This window comes from Mirounga angustirostris, unplaced genomic scaffold, assembly GCF_029215605.1.
Source record: "Mirounga angustirostris isolate CCGP_5_RB_7025 unplaced genomic scaffold, mMirAng1.0.hap1 SCAF_3, whole genome shotgun sequence".
Lineage (NCBI taxonomy): Eukaryota > Metazoa > Chordata > Mammalia > Carnivora > Phocidae > Mirounga > Mirounga angustirostris.
Genome location: NW_026991711.1, coordinates 45,338,796 through 45,355,545, shown reverse-complemented (window position 1 = coordinate 45,355,545; position 16,750 = coordinate 45,338,796). Strand labels below are relative to the sequence as shown.

General features: G+C 39.8%; 1 long non-coding RNA gene and 1 pseudogene across 2 annotated transcripts in view; one reads left to right on the top strand and one right to left on the bottom strand.

Annotated features, from left to right (window-relative positions):
• LOC123839791 (uncharacterized) overlaps positions 1 to 16,750 on the top strand; it is a 105,359-nt gene that overhangs the window by 55,186 nt on the left and 33,423 nt on the right. The gene's annotated exons all lie outside the window — the stretch shown is intronic.
• Positions 3,946 to 4,055, bottom strand: LOC123839955 (U4 spliceosomal RNA; annotated as a pseudogene).

Below are 16,750 nucleotides of genomic sequence, written 5' to 3'. Positions count from 1 at the left end.
ATCATTTAAAAGAACTTAAAGCTTTCCATATTTGTATTTTTAATTTATTAGGTCTCGTAAGAAATTATTAAATTCTTGAGACTTTCCAGTCATATCACTGACACAGTTGAAAAGACAAGAAAGTGTTCTCTATCCATGACATTTAAGTGATTCAAAGGTGTATACACTTGCCAACAGATCCAACTGTTGTTCAAAGGCCCTTAAAAGTTATTGTAGACATATAAACATATAGTCAGTTTTATAAAATGAACCTAAAGCTTCAGGAAGAACTAGGCTTCTAAATCTCAAACTTGAATAGATTGACCACTATTCCTTAAAAGCATGTTAACTATTGACGGTCTTTTCTACCCACAAAACTGCCCCCAAGAGCATCAACACACTCACACTCAAAGCTTGCTCTGAGGAAAAATGAAGAGGTTGAATGTCTACTGCGTGGTTAAGCATATGTCTGAAGACCAGAGAAATTAAATGTGCTACTTAAAACTTCAAAGCCTAGATTTCCAGGTATTTCCCAGTATTATTGATGCCTAAAGGGGACGGTGGTCTAATTGTGGCTTATTTTGGAGGTTCTGGGATTCTTTGTTGCATGTCAAGTTATCCAGGCAAATGTTTGGATGTCCATCTTGTTGAGATGCTTGATGACTTTCACTACTCGAGCTGTTTTAACTAAATTCACCACCACACATACAAAAAGAAGAAAAGAAAAAAAAATAAAAGAAAGAAAAGGGGAAGAGCTAAACGTAATTGAGGGTAAATATTATCTTAATAAAGTGAAGAGTCAAGCTAGGTGACACTTTTTCTTTTTGATAGGAATAAAGAGTGACTCTAAAGCAATGTCATCGATTTTCTTAGGTGGCTTGCATATTGACTTTGAAGGCATTTTTCAAAGGGAGGCTTGAAAATGATCTTCAACAATGGTAATGATGTTAGTGTAATGTAGAGTTTCCCTATGGGGCACTTTAAAGGACTCATTTGGATGTTTAAGTCCTGCTATGTAGGCTTTTAAAAAATTCATTTGTGATTACACACTGCATATTTTCTATAAACTAATTGGTTAGCGAAAGCAATATACAGCAATAAGAGAACTAAGAGAGTAGCAGGAAGGACATCACTCTGAACACAATAGGTTTGATAACATTTACAGATCAAATATAATTTTGGAGGCCTAAATGATTTTTTAAACACATTTTCAAGGGCTGCTAAAAGCTATACTAATAGTTACCAATATATCTAAGACTGACTACGTATAAGGCATTTTACACCACCTATAAATATTCATAACAACCTCCCTGCTAAATAGATACCACTGCTCCAATTTTAGAGGTAAGGAAATTGAGGGTCAGAAAAGTTGAATTGTCCAAAGTCATGCCGTAAAGCAGGACAAAACCACGATTTGAATTAGTCTGTTCGGTGCCGTGCCCTGAGTGTGATACTGAATAAAATACTCTCTAAAAGAGAAAAAGCCAAGGAGGCAGTGTCCCCCTGTCCTCCTCTAGGATACAGATTTATGGGTATATTTATGACTTACCTACATCCAAAACGTTCTCATACAAATTGTTTAATGTATTTCTTAAATGATGCTCAACTCAAGCAAGCATTTCATGTCATCAAACCTGACTTTTATTTTTTTTTCTTTTAAACCCAACTTGTTTTACTGTTTCAAAGAATCTAAATCCTGTATCTAAATGTAATAATAATTTTTAAAATCAAAAGTACCTGAAACACTATCGGATAGATGGACAGTGATGAACTTTCTGATGAATGAAGGAAACTTTAGGTTATGATTCACATTTGCACCAGATTCTTACTTGATGAAAAAAAAGTCTTCTTTTTTATAATGACCAAGGGAATAGGCCTATAGATATCCCTTATAAGGATTCCTTGATGCCAGAGGGTATCAGCATAAAAAAGTAATAAAAGAGAGCTCACAAAGATCTAAAAAGTTTATGGAAAGAACAACTGCTTCATAATGAGAGTTTCCAGATCACAAAGTAGAAAGAAGAAATCCAACTATAAATCTATATTCAGAGTACAGCAGGGGAAATAGGAGATGAGGTCATTTCTGCCTTACTTTTTGAGCGGCACAGATCTTATGAACAGAGGCGGAAGCTATTCAATAACATTTATTGCGAGGCCTAGTTCAGTGCCTTCCACGGGTGGGCAGTCAATACATCTTATCTGGAGATGATATTTATGCAATGATAATCAGTCTACCTCAGCACAGCAATTTTGGGGGAGAATATTGTCTGTAGTAAGGTTAAGCCTTGTGAAGTTAAATAATAAAAAGAAGGGCAAAGACCAGATGTGGAAAGTGTTCAAAAAAGAAATTAAGGTTTATGCAATATTTGCATAAGCACTGGCAGTTACAAATCAGAGAAGTAAATGTGTTTTCAGAAAAATTCAAAACACATTTTGGTAAATGGCAGGGAAAGCATTAAAATTATACCTGATTCTCTCCTCCCTCCATCTTTGCCAAGAGTACATATTGATTGACTCATTCAGACAGTAGAGACAAGGACTCAGAAGTCTGACCTTTGTTCCAGGTCAGGGTGGGATGGATGATCTATAATGGAGTCCTTTTTACCTTCGTCTCTTGACTCTATGTACACGAAATTAACAAATGATAAGCATTACCCCTAGAGTTTTTGCCACACAAATATCAAACTAAGTAATTTCATACAATGATTTAATGCTTTGGTTTGATTATGTAAAATGATTTAAACATTAAAAAATGATTTAAACATAAAAAAATGATTTTGAGTTGAGAATTCTTATTTTCCTAGAATGATCTAAAGTTCATTATCTCATTGAAACGCACGCACACATACATAACACACACACACACACACACACCACACACCGGGGCTCTCTCAGTGAAGAGTCAGGTGCTGATATATGAACTGACCTTGCATCTAGGAAAAAAGTCCCAAGCTGTGCTGACAGTTAATGTAGAAAAAATTTATACTTTTCCTTATGAACAATTTATTTTTAATGTAGCTTTTGTAGGGAATTTTTAAATATTGGACTTTGGACTATTCTTTTTATATCTAATAAAGAACACCTGTTTAAGGAATGGCTGGTGGAAAGGAAAAAAATGAGGAATGGGGAAGGGGGAAACGTACCGAAGCCCTGCCAGTTTTTAAAGGTGGCAGGTAGAAATTATGTCATTCCATTCGCCATAAAGTTACCTAACGTGTATGTCTCAAAAGTTGCTAATGTATACTGGACTCAAAAATAATATGTAAAGTGAAAGATGTAAATAATCAGAGCTGAATCTGTCACTGTAACAGTCTCAATTTCTCATTTAATGTTTGTATGATTAGTGAGAAGAAAGCCACACAGGACTGGACACCTTGTGACAAACCCAAAAAAGAAAGAGGTCATTTACTGCAAACTTCAAGTGACCCAACCACTAAAATCATTCCTATGTTAAGGTTTAATTTTAGTTGTCTTAGGTTTGCCTACATCCTTCCTTTTTTGCACTCATAAGCTCAGTTTGGAAGTCTACGGCGGGTATGAGTCCAGTGAAGATTCCAGCAGTCAGCTAGGAACAGTAACTTCTACCTGACCTTCTTACAGAAAAAGTTGGGAAGAAGAAAACCCAAGCTGTTCAGTGAGCAGAGACAATGAAACCTAAGAGAGAGAGATTTCTTTCTCGTAGTCAGAGGGGATGCATGGATAGGTCAAGCAACGGGAGTGTAGGAAGCCAACTTGTCCCAGGAGCAGCCGTTAGCCGAACAGCCAGAAGAGATCAGCAGAAAATAAGAATGGACATTCTTTCTCTGGGGTTTCTCATTTTACACAGACTACTCTCTACAGCCATATTGCAGCTTCGTCTCTGACTTTCTTCTGTGAGGAAGTCTGTGTTCACGATTTAAACGGGCAAAGTTTACAACAAATCTTTACAAGCAGACAGCTGAAGCCTTGGGAGCCAGTCACTTTGAAATCCGGAGGACAAAACCAAAATTCCATGTTGCATTGACACCAAGTTCAATTAGCAATAATCATGCCTCGGATAAACCTCATTGGCTACGATACTGCCACTGTGCAAAGCTGTGACACCAAGTTCAAATAAATTATGGATTTGTTCTTGTGGAAACATAGTAGACTACACACACACTAATAAGCAAATTCTAAATTTGTCACACTTTTCTCATTAAGCCTGGCATAAGCACATGTATGCACATACATGTGAAAGAGAGAGAGAGGAAAAAAAAAAAAAACTATAGCAAATGGACAAAGAGAGAACCCAAAGGAGACTGAACAATTTTTTTTTTTGTTCTTTGTAATGTTCAAGTACTTAGTAATTACTAAATAATAATATATTTGATTCAGGGGGGGAAATTTCATGTTAGAATTGGGGGAAAAAAATCTTTCCAAGTAGGACTCTGTGTGAGTCTAGCTGAATGAGAGATGGCCAGACAAGGGGCATAAATCAAGCAGTGGTCAGTTTAGGAAAATCAGCCAAGACAAGGTGCAGACAAACAAGGTATTCAGCCAGACCTTATTAAATATCATGCTTCATCCACTCAACACTCATAAATAGTGAGCACCTATAATATTCCAAGCTCAAGCACTGCTTTCAGTGACTTCACAGATAACCTTGTCCAGCTGGCCAAAGGTGACATATCTGGGAGGCAGTCAACAGGAATCAGAAATTCAGGCTAATGAGAAGAAAGACAAGGATCAGACACCTGGGTGAAGTAATGAAGCCAAAGGAGAGAACCTGGGCCCTCAGGCCACTGGACCCGCCAAGCTTTGCAGAGAGGTGCTTCTTCTAAATTCGGGAAAGCTCTTGTATCACAGAGGGAGGAAACTAAAGCTGACCAAAATCATATTCCATCTTGCTTAGTTCCGTATCAGCCCCCATATCACCCTACTCTCATCCCATCCTCACTCCCGTCTTTGTGCATTTCTGCTCAAACCCCTTATATTAGTACAAAAAAGATTTCTCAGTGCATTCCTCCCCATCACCTCCTGCCTTTTCTCTACTCTCACTCTTCACCCGAGCCAGATGGAAGCAATTTCAGATCTGCACATGCAACATGCTCTTTCACGCTTACATCTTCCCACCCAAGCCTCTGTTTGATGAGTTCTCACATATGCTCGGCGTTGTGCCAAGTGCTCAATGTGAATTGCTCATATAATCCCCATGAAAAGGTTACAGTGATTATTACTATTTTATAGACAAGGAAACTGAGACTTAAAGAGTTAGACACTTGCCCAATTCTTCATAGCCATGAGTTGAATTAAGGGCTAACTCTCTGTGACCTGCCTCCAAAGTTCATTTCATCATGTATCATGCCATGCCCTGCCTTCTGTCTGGCTGACTCACACCTCAAACAAACTTTCCCTTACTCCATAATTTGATTTAGATGCAGTTCAGTATTCTCTCTAAACAGGCTGCCTATTCTTGTATCACAGCACTCATCATGCTCATCTGCACCGCTTGATTTGCTTGAGCATCTTTGCTCCAGTGTTGGCAAAAAGCCCACAAGCCCTTTAGATTCCCAGTGTTTACCCTAATGCCTGGTCCTTGGAAGGCGTTCAAGAAAAGTTTGTTGACTCCCTCAGGAATAAATAAATGTCATATAGGTATGTAGTCGTGGGTAGTGGAGGGATTACAACACAAGTCTACCTGATTTCCAAGGCCTTCCTCTTCCAGTGTATTATACTAGCTCCCAGCTCATCAGGAATGAATGTCCTTACTCCATTCGTAAAGTGGAGATAAGATTATTCGGTCAGTCATCCTTGAATTAGATGATGGGAGAACCAGAATTCAAATCTATTGTTTCTAATATCAGGCAGAGTAGGAACTCTATTACAAGTGTTTATTGAATAAATAAGTCTGGTTCTATCATATAGATAGCCCCTGCCTCCTGTGTTCTTTGCTGCTTGCATAGTTTAACAGTGAGCATTGTATGCTCTAGAACATTGCCACTCAGGTTGCGATCTGTGGGCCAGTGGGATCATCCTCACCAGGGAGCCTGTTAGAAATGTAGGATCTCAGGCCCTGCCCAGACCTACTAAATCAGAATTTGCATTTCATCAAGCTCCCTGAGTGACTAGTGGACATGGTGAAATTTGGGAAGCACTAACTCTAGAATATACAGTATGTATGGAGATGTGATTCCCACCTAAGAGACTTGCAATCTGAGTTAAAGAGAAAGAAAATCATCCTGGTCATAAAATATAGTAACTTAGCACTATAAAACAATATCAGCAAAGGAAGAACAACACTGATGTAAATTGGAAGCCACAGAGAATAAAGTATTGCAGTATTTCTTAGGCAGAGAAGACGGAGCCCTCAATTGAGGTGCTGTGTGCAAAAGACTGGTAGTGAGCTCATTGCCCAGCACACCTGCATCTAAATCATAATGAGGACAGGTCGGCTTCATATCATAACTCAAAGAGAAGGTTTGTATAGTGGATAAGGTGGTAGGATCTGGAGGTAGACTACCTGGGTTCAAATTCCAGCTCAGTCACCGACAAGCTCAGTGATTTTGTGACACTGGGTATATTGCTTACACCTCGTTTCTTTTTGAAAAATGGGACAGTAAAGGCACCTGACTTACAGAGTTGTGATGAACATGAGATGGGAGCACTTCGCAGAACGTCTGACACAAAAAAGCACTTAATAGAAATAATAATATTGCATAATCATAATCATTCTTGAAATACATAAGGGTATTTGTTTATTTTGGGAGGGCTCCTCTCCCTGGTAGGCTTTATTGGTGGCCTGGGTTGTCCCATTGCTGTTTCCACCTCTCCATCCCAAAATGTGGCTGCCTTTCTTCAGATCAGGGCGCATAAGTAGGGTGCAGTTGACCATAAGCAGGTTAACCTTGTATGAAAAGGTTGTGTGTAGAACTATACGTGCCTATTTGTTCAGAAATGTTCATAGCTTTTATTAGATATTCAAAGGCACAAATGGCCTCAGAAAGGTCATGAATCTCTGTTCTAAATGAGAGGGGATGGCATGGCTGAGAGCACAATATCAGCAACAGACTTCATTCTGGTCCTGTCTTCACTAGCTGTGTGACTTATCTAAAAGTGTCTTCTCTCTTTAAAGTGGGGACAGTAACACCATCTTCATAATCTCATTTCCTGTGAGGGATCGTGTAAGGATTCAGAATGCCATGCTCTGTGAAATGGTACTCTGTAATGGTAAGGAGTTTCCAGATGTTAGTGGCAGCTGTTCTTATTAGAGACTTCTCAAACATTTTCTCCCACAACTGGTTCAGGAGAGCATACCCACTCACTCCAAGGAGCTGTGTTCTCAGGAAACATCCCCTTCCAGAGCGACAAGTGAGACAAGCTGGGCAGGAGGCTTCCACACCCATAACTGGTGCCCCTGCTGTGTTTACAAAGACAGAGACAGTTGAGTATAAGGAGAGGGAAATGCAGCAGGGAAGATTGGTTACAAAGAAATGTCACTCCAGCAGTAAAAGGTGATGGCGGTAGCAGCTCTGGGTGCTCTGGGTGCTCTGGGTGGTGGTCCTGTGATCTCCAGACAGACGTCTGAGGCACACATGCCCAGATGTGTCTCCAGCCAGCAGTGTTTTCTCTTCAGCAACACGTCTCCAGGCAGCCTTGCTGTGACGTTTCCACGTATTAACAATAAGAAGGAGTGGAATCTGGAATTCAGAAGTCAAAAGATTCTGCTCTTTTCATTCAAAGAGGTCAGAACAAAGCAGTATACAGAGGGAGGAAAAAACAACCTCCACAAGTAGATCAGGACATAAGCCTGACTTTGACCTTAGGTATTTCTACACCGTAATCGAGCGGACTGTCAGGAAGCTATGTGTAGGAGATAGTGGAGGCACAAGTGAAAATACGACAGAGCGGGGTGTGAGTGTAGTGCTAGATCCGTAACACCTTCACCTCGCGGCACACTTGTGCATCCCGTGCATTTGCTGGCAGCTTTCCTGCCCATCAAGAGGGAATCTAGCAGGCAAGCTGCTAAAAGGGAACTATTTGGAAGTCAGATTTCTGTCTATGTCAGTAGGACAAGCGTGGGACAGTCCTGTGCTGAGGGCCCAAGGAGCACGAGAGTTTTTAAAGATGTGTCATGGTCTTCCTCATGGGCTTGAACAATCCATTCCAGCTAGTCTTTCCCAGCTTGCATTCCTTTTATATTTAAAAAGGAAAATGGAAGGCTCTCTCTGTCTTGCCCTTATTTCTTTCAGATCAGAAACAAGGATATGAAGTCAGTTCCTGAAGAAATGACATAGGAAAGCTATTTAAGACTTTAAATTCTTGATGATGTGGAAAAATAGGATGATGTTGGGTGTTTCCTGTCTCCCCCTGGGACTGAGTCATTGTGTGTGTTAGCCATGAGCATATTTCACCAATTTGTTCACATCTTCTTCTCCCTGAGCTTTACTGCTTGAACAGTGCCAGTAATGAGCAGAAACGTATTTGTCTCTCATAACTGTCAGAGATGACGCAGGGAAGCCAAATGAATGTGGGAGGTACTGTTTTGTTTCTAATTAGCAAGGGTTTTCAAATATTTGTGTAAAGAAAAGAAGTCAACATTCAAAAGGTTGGAATCTTTTGCCCTTTTCTATGTTTTTCTTTAAGGAAAAAAAAAAGGAAATGCTGTGTGTACAATTCAATGGAAATGATAGGGATAGCTAAAAATGAAATATGAAAAAAAATTAAGTCATCCAGGTACCATGAAGCAACGCACAGCTGAAGGTACCTTATTACTTTATATTATACCTTCTCATTCTAAATAACTACTGTTATATAATATGAATCATTGATGTTTAATAATAGAAATAACCACAGTCAGATGGCAAATCAAGAAGAAAGGATCTGTACTTTGAAAAAAAGAACTCTCTTAATGTACATGCCACATAAACGTTCAGGGCTTGAGCTCTGAAAGGAATCCTGCAGTGGGGAGCTATTGAGAAAAGCGGTTCTGAGCAAAAGAGGAGGGGGGCAAAGCCAGATTCAAGTCTGGCTCTTTCCCAGCTGAAGTAAGTGACACTATGAAAGTACGTTGAGGCCTAGCTGTGTGTGTGAATATCACCACACATTGGCACCCTTTCTGGTTGCCTAGTAGCCGCTAGCAAAATTCAATGGGCCACTTGTCCATCCGTCAAAAATACCTTCGGATGGGTCTAATAAGAAGAGAGCTCAGTATTATGCATCTTAAGGGAATTAAAAAAAAAAAAAAAAAACTAGACATTATGACTCAAAAACAAAAAGCAAAACATGAAAAGAAAAATATCTCTTCAGGGAAAAACAGCAACAAATAGAAGGCATTAATATTGCAGAGTGCAATATATTAATAGTGAAAAGTCAAAAGTAAAGGGATGCCCACTGGTAGTGTCCAGTAAGTACCATGAAATGAGGAGAATATACTTGAGATGAGGATGTGGATTCAATCATTTACACCTTCCCTGAAAGAGAGGTGTTTTTAGCAGAGAAGGAATCGATAGAGAAGATCCATGAGAATTCACAGGCGAGTGCAATATGTTGTTTAAAGGTACTGTATCAGAATATAACTAGCTACAGGTCACAGAAAAATGTGATGGACAGCAATTCAAAGCAGTGGAGATTCCTTTGTCTCACAAAACAAGAAGTCTGGAGATGGGCAGCTGCTGGTATCAGTTTTGCAGTCTCAAAAGATAAGAGCTGGAATTTTTGTGATTTTCTTGGCCCTCCCTCTTGGCTGCAAGATGGCTGCTGCAGCTCCAGTCATCATAACTTCATTCAAGGCAATAACAACAACAAAAGCAAAGAAAGAATAAAAGGCAGATAGAAGATGGGAGTGGGGAAAGGAGGAGTGAATAGTAGTCATGGTATATGTAATATAGGCCACTTTTGTTAGGAAAAGTAAAAGCATTCCCAGAGCCCCTGTTCCCTCTGCAGGCTACTACTTGTATCTCATTGACCAGAACTATTTTCATTTATTTATCACAGAGAGTCTGATAAGGTGAGCCTTGAGTTTTTCCAGTCTCCAGAATGGTTGGCAGAAAGAGGTTGGGAATGCCTGATGATCTACCAAGGTTAATGCCTGCTATCATTGGACAGAAAAATGATAGAAAATACAGGAGATGGTGAGATTAGTTTGAGGAACTGAAACTCTCTGGCTGGTATTTTGAAAGATCCTGCCAGTAAATTGTGGGTAGAAATAACATCTAGAATATCTTGTTTACAAAAACATTCACACCCTTATAATATACTTTCACACTTTTATGCACTGGAAAATTTTCCACCCGTGACAGAAGAGCAGCCATCTCTGAAACAGGATATGGCAGTAATTCGCCATGCTGCACACAGGAATTCTCTGACACAGGTTAAGCAGGGAAAGAGAAACCACTTTCATCAGAGCAATACTACAAAAATGGGTTATAAGAATAGAATGCATCTACTTAAAGAATCTCCCGCTCACGTTCCACATCTCACCCTATCTCTTCTCTGCACTGTTATCAAACAAGTGACATCTGTTTTATGTAGAGCCAAGGCACTTCGTCTTATTTGTGGATGTTTTATTGATTTGCAGGCACAACACGCCTTGCTGGGGACCCATGTCCTGTCACCTTGAATGGGGAGGGAGAAGGTGGGAATTCTACGCTCTGCTTATTCCCTGTGCATGGAGTCTTTATGCATTGGGTCTTTTGAGGCTCTCCACAATGATGTGATTTGAAATGTTACTATTCTTATTTGAAAGGTGAGCAGCCTGAGGGGTAGAGAAGTAAAGTTAGGTAACTGAGAAGGAGCACATCACAGAGGGGCAGACTGGTGCACAAACCACCAGTCAGACTACAGAGCTTTTCCTGGGCACCGCCCTGACTCTGGAATTCTCAGGGACTTGCCAAGGACTGCAGCAACTAGCATAATTGCCGGATTATGCTAGATATTAAATAAGTGAATGAAACCAATTCCACTTTGGCCTCAAAAAAGAGCATAAAACCAATGAAAAGATTTTCCAGTTCTGAGAATACCAAGTCCATTTGATTCAAGCCATTCTGAAAGCCTTTTTATGGTTCAGAGAAGGTCACCAAGGTCTACCTTAGACAAACCTAAGCATGTCAGGATGTCCCTAACTATTTACAGGGCATGGAGGCAACAGGACCCTGTGGAAAGAGTGGGAACTTTAAACCAAACAGTCCTAGGTGCAAATCCTAGTTCTACCCATTGCTAGCCAATGCCCTCAGCTACTTGCTGAAGTTCTCTGAGTCTTCTTCTCCTCTTGTGTGCAGATAAGGTTGGTCATGTCTACCCGGTGGAGATAATGTATGAAGAGCACTTTGCACAGTGCCTAACACATATGGTTGGCACTCTACGAAGGACAACAAACATTAGTAGGGTAAGCCCTCTGTTACCACCACGGTCTCCACAGATTGATATTCTGTGGGTCCAGAACCTCCCCAGGTGTGACCCTGAGGGAAATAGAGTCAGTAGGACAGTTCCCCAGGCCCCTGACAACCCAGAATAGGGCAATCCGGGGTTCAGTGCTGCCTAATGAAAAGAATGTAGCTAATCTAGTGTCAGGAGTGTTCCAGAGTACACAAGAAATGCAGTTAGAGAGAGGATGTCAAAGATACCAACAGTTTAGAGAATGGAAAGATGAAAGGGAGATCCAAAAGGACTTAAAAATGGAGTGATAAGGGAGGCATGAAGAAAATCAGAAAGAAAAAAAAAAAAACAGAGAAAGATCTGTGGGGAGAATCGAATGCACCACAATTAAAGAAGGTGAGGTTAAAAAAAAAAATTAAAGCCTTTGAATTTCATAAAACTGTTACTCCCAAGAGTGACGTGGAATGGGATTGCCTGTGATAACTAGGAAATGGCCGAATAAGCAGTGAAAGCTTGGCAGTTGAAAGCCAGAGTTGCAGACAAAGGTCAAGCAAGGTTTCAGAGGGCTTGCTTTAGAACAGGGTTTCTCAACCTGGGTGTGCTGTTGATGTTTGGGGCTAAATATTCTTTGTTGTGGGAGCTGTTCTGTGCATTGCAGAATGTTTAGCAGCATCCCTGGCCTCTACTCGCTGGATGCCAGGAGACCCTCCCACCTGCAAGTCACAATAAAAGATGTCTCCAGACATTGCCGAAAGTCCTTGGAGGGCGGGGTACAGAGCGAGGAACATGCTACAGAATTACTTCCTACAGAAAGCCACTGCCTGGGCGCCTGGGTGGCTCAGTTGGTTAAGCGACTGCCTTCAGCTCAGGTCATGATCCTGGAGTCCTGGGATCGAGTCCCGCATCGGGTTCCCTGCTCGGCAGGGAGTCTGCTTCTCCCGCTGACCCTCCCCCCTCTCATGCTCTCTCTATCTCATTCTCTCTCAAATAAATGAATAAAATCTTAAAAAAAAAAAAAGAAAGCCACTGCTTTAGAATGCAGAGACCTGTGTATGTTTTAAACCACAAGGAAAGAAATATATAAATAGTTTCAATTTCTTGTTATGTCAGGCTTTTCTGTTTCATATCAATATAAGGGGGAAAAATGCCAAAATTTCAAATGGTAAACAGAAAAAGGAAAAATAGCAATGACTGTCAACTAGAGGGGATGGCAATCAGTAGTTCTTTGTTGATTTTCTCAGCAATAGTGCAAAGAAAGATAACTTTGGGAGAAAGTCTTGGACTGTACCTTGATTTTATTTAATTTCAGGATATGACCAAATTAAGGATAAAGAATCTCTATTTCTAAAAAAAAAAAAACAAACAAACTTGTTATAGTTTGAAAATAAATTTCCACCCAAGGTATTTGAAAGAACTCAATAGGCTTACAGTACCCTTACTGTATGGATGGAAAAAAGAAATGAATATGACAGGAAGTCTTTATAGACTTAGCTTGTCTTTTGGCTTTTTTAGACATGATGCATTTGGAGTCTTTCAATTGTTCCTACCTCCCGGCTTTCTTTCAGTATGAAAGCTCTGGCATTCAGTCCTGAAATACAGCACCCCAGTTGCTCCTATTTTTAAACAGATTCTACAGAGTTGATATTAGTATAGTTTTAATGTTTTAGGCAGAAGTTCAAAAAATAAATAATTCAACCCCATATCTTTACTTTGTTATATATTAAAGAAATATAATTCATAATAAACATCCGCTTTCCTGTAATAGCGTAACAGACGGCAAAGAAAATTGGGTGTGAGAAACAGCATACACTCGTGCATATATGTAATTAAACCTTAAAAGAATAGCTGAATGATTTTTTTTTTGTACCAGTCTAAGAATTAATAATACTCAAGTAAGTGTCATGTCTTATAAAAGTGCTATGGTAGGTATAATGGCTTGGTCCGGTGGTAACACCTGTTAAGATCTCTCAATTTATAGAGAGCTCTCGGAGATACATGCTAAGGTGATACTATGGGGAACCAGAGCAACTGGTCAGCTCAGAAAGGGGGAAAATGAATAAAATTGATTATTTGGCATTGTGAACACACCTCTCCTAAAAAGGTGATCACATTTAATTTTCACTTTCCAATTGTTTGCTTTAAATTGCATTGATAAGAACTTACAGGAAATTACTATAGAGATTGCACTGTTATCTTTATACCAAAATATATAATGCTTATATTTTCTTCTGTCTCTTATCAAATATGTCCCTGAAGAAATAATGGATATTTGAAAAAGTAATTGGTGGATTTTCTGGAAAAGTCCCCAAAGATAAGGACTTTAATTTTAAAAATAGCCATTAGGTTAAAACCAATGAACTCTGGTGTAGAGCATGTTGCAAATGAGGTCAAACTCTTGAGTTAATTCTGGAATAAGCTGTTTATTTTGGTCTACTTCCATGACTATAAATTGTAGTTTCAACCCAGGCCAGCCAACTCAAAACTACAGATGTTAGTCCAAGAGGGACTACCCTCTAGTATAAATGAATCAACTCAAACCCACAACCATTACTGGAAAAACAATTCTGAGTACATAGACCCTCCCTAAAAACAATTCCAAGTATATAGACCTTCCCTAATGATCCATTAATGGGGCAAAAAATCAACCAGCATATCTTGTTCTTGTGGCTAATGCTACCATCATTTAGGGGGAAAAAACTATATGTTTGCCATTCTGAATTGCAATAAAAAAGGGAAAATTCTACAATTGGCTCAAATTCAACCTAAGGTTACCAGTTATAAAGTATCTGTGCCTCTCTATAAATCAGCAGGGCTGATTGTAGATGTGGCCTGTAGATTCACAGTTAAGTTATATTATAGTCAGCCTTAGTCACTGTTTTAAAACTGTTATTAAATAGGATTTAAAATGCCATTTGTTTGAGACGTGACTCAGATTATAGGGTTCCAACTGACAAGGAAGTTCTCAAAGGGTAGGAAGGTAGAGCACCCATATTCCACAGAATGAAGTTCCAAATGACAACAAAACCTTTACTGAAAAGAATGAAAATCAATATTCCATCCCATACCATAAACACGATAACCCCAGATAATCTGGCACCCAGAAACTTGAGTCCTAAAGCAAGCTGACAGGAAGTTGAAGTGTTATTGATGCCGAAACAATACATAGTGTTTTGAATGCTGCAAAAGGATGATGATAAAAACAGAAAAGAAGCTTTTAGTGTTGATTAGAAAACATCTTGCAGATGACTTCATCTGTTGTTGATAATTAATTTTACAAAAGAAGAAGGCAGCCATATTATCTCACCTTAGAGTTCTTGCAGTTGCTTATTTTTCAAGTTACTTTTATGAAAATGAGATTAAATAACAAGAACACATGCCTGTCTTAGGGATTCCTTTTTAAAAGCAATCTTAGCATCCACAGTTTCAACCAAATTTCTCCATTTACTACAGATTTACTAAAGATGTAAATATCCTCAACGTTCACCATAATTGATGTTTAAAATATTTAACTCAAGTCACTGTAAGAGTCTGAAAAGTCATTTTGTCTTTAATACCTTGTTTATTAAAGCATAAAATTAGAAAATACATTTCAAAAGCTTATTCAAAAGGTATGATTGAAGCAAAGAAACAGAAGTTGGTATGATAGATGAGTAATCAGATGGCTTATTTTCAGCCATGCCAGACCAAATATTTACAGTCCCATCACAGAGCTCTTTTTAGTCAAGCTGCCTGAATTTGCTCTCAGTTGTTCTCAACCTCTGTGTGTGTGTGTGTCTGTGTGTGTCTGTGTGTCTGTGTGTCTGTGTAGCTGGGGAGGGATGCAGTAGGGGTGGGAGAGTAGGGGCCTAATGTAGAGGACATGTCAAAATGTCATACCGTGTAGTTCCTCTTAAATAGACTCTAACCCTGTAAGTCAGAGGGGGATCCAGTGTAGACTGTTTTAATTAGTAACCCTGGTGATTCTGACTGAAGTGGTCCATGAACACTATTTTGAGAAATGTTGTAGCCATCTGTTTAACACTTGAGAAGCCTTGCTTTACATCCTTAATATTCTCTTCCCAACCACTCTCAGGAATGTACACTCCTCAGGAAAGACTCCTGCTTACTGTTTCCTCAGGATATACCTCCAGTCTCTGCCTCAAATCTCGCATCTCTCCCTGAACCATTTCCTTCCACTGGCCTTGATGTTTCAGACTGCCCTTGACTTCCTGAGACCGAGCTTGTGTGATGCAAAGATGCCTAGTTCCCCTACAAATGCGATTTCCTGCAAGGTATAGACAGTTCTGTTCTTTCAGTGTGTCTGCTGTCACAAGTGTATGACATTCTTATTTTGAGAAAGGCAGAGTGGTATAATGCCAAGAGCCAGGTGGCTGGAGTCAGGAGACCCAGGTTTGCATCTTGATGCTGTTCATTCTGACTTAGGATATTGGGAAAGTCATTTGATGCTCTGAGCTCCAGTCTCCTCAGCTGGAAAATAAATCAAATAATAGCTACCTCTTAGGGCTTGGGTTAGGGTTAAATGAGATACTTTATCTCAAAGATAAAATCCTTTGAAAATTGCAATTTCCTATATGGATATTAATTAGACTATTGGATAAATTTTTGAATATTTTTGCAAAGCAAGAAAAAAACTTGCCGAAGGTCATTTTGAAATTCTTATCTCATGTGAAAGAACATATGAAACTTCTAGCTTCTTTCTCAAGGAGGATAAAAAGTATAATCCCTTAGCAGTAATTTCTTTAGACATCAATAATGCTAACTCTAGTGATGCAAAAACCAACTGTTCTGAACATTTCCCATTTTGTTGCCACCTTCCTTCTTTGCTCCCCCTTACTTTGATGTTCAGGAGGTGGCCCTGGCAGACTACATCTCCTGGGCTCTCTCTCCGGCTGCCTCCTGGGTGAGGTTGTCCAACAGATGTACAGCAGGAGACGGGTGGCAGAAGGACAGAAGTTGGAGTATTTCTTCCCCACTCATTCTATTTTCATGCCACAGCTACGGTGACAACTGTGCTGATTCACTGTGACAGCAGCCCTCCCTCCGCCCTTCCAGTGCTTACTGGGTTCCAGTTACACCACTTCCCCCTCTGGGCACTCAGCAGTGGGTGTGGTAATGGCTTCCTATTTTCATTCCCTGAGGGGAACACTTCACCATTCCTCACGCACTCCTGTTGGATGGCAGCCCCCATACCTCTGTAAGTTATCTTTTTATTAAAGTCTTATTTGAACCATCTGGAATGAGTTCTGTTTCCTACCGGGACCCTGATTGATATACCAATATAGGAGTAAGCCAACTACATGCATGGAAATGGAGCACAGAGCCTGATGCGGGGCTCAACCTCATGACCCTGAGATCATGACCTGAGCTGAAACCAAGAGTCAGACGCTTAACTGGCTGAGACATCCAGGTGCCCCTGAAGAACATGAATTTAAGTTCA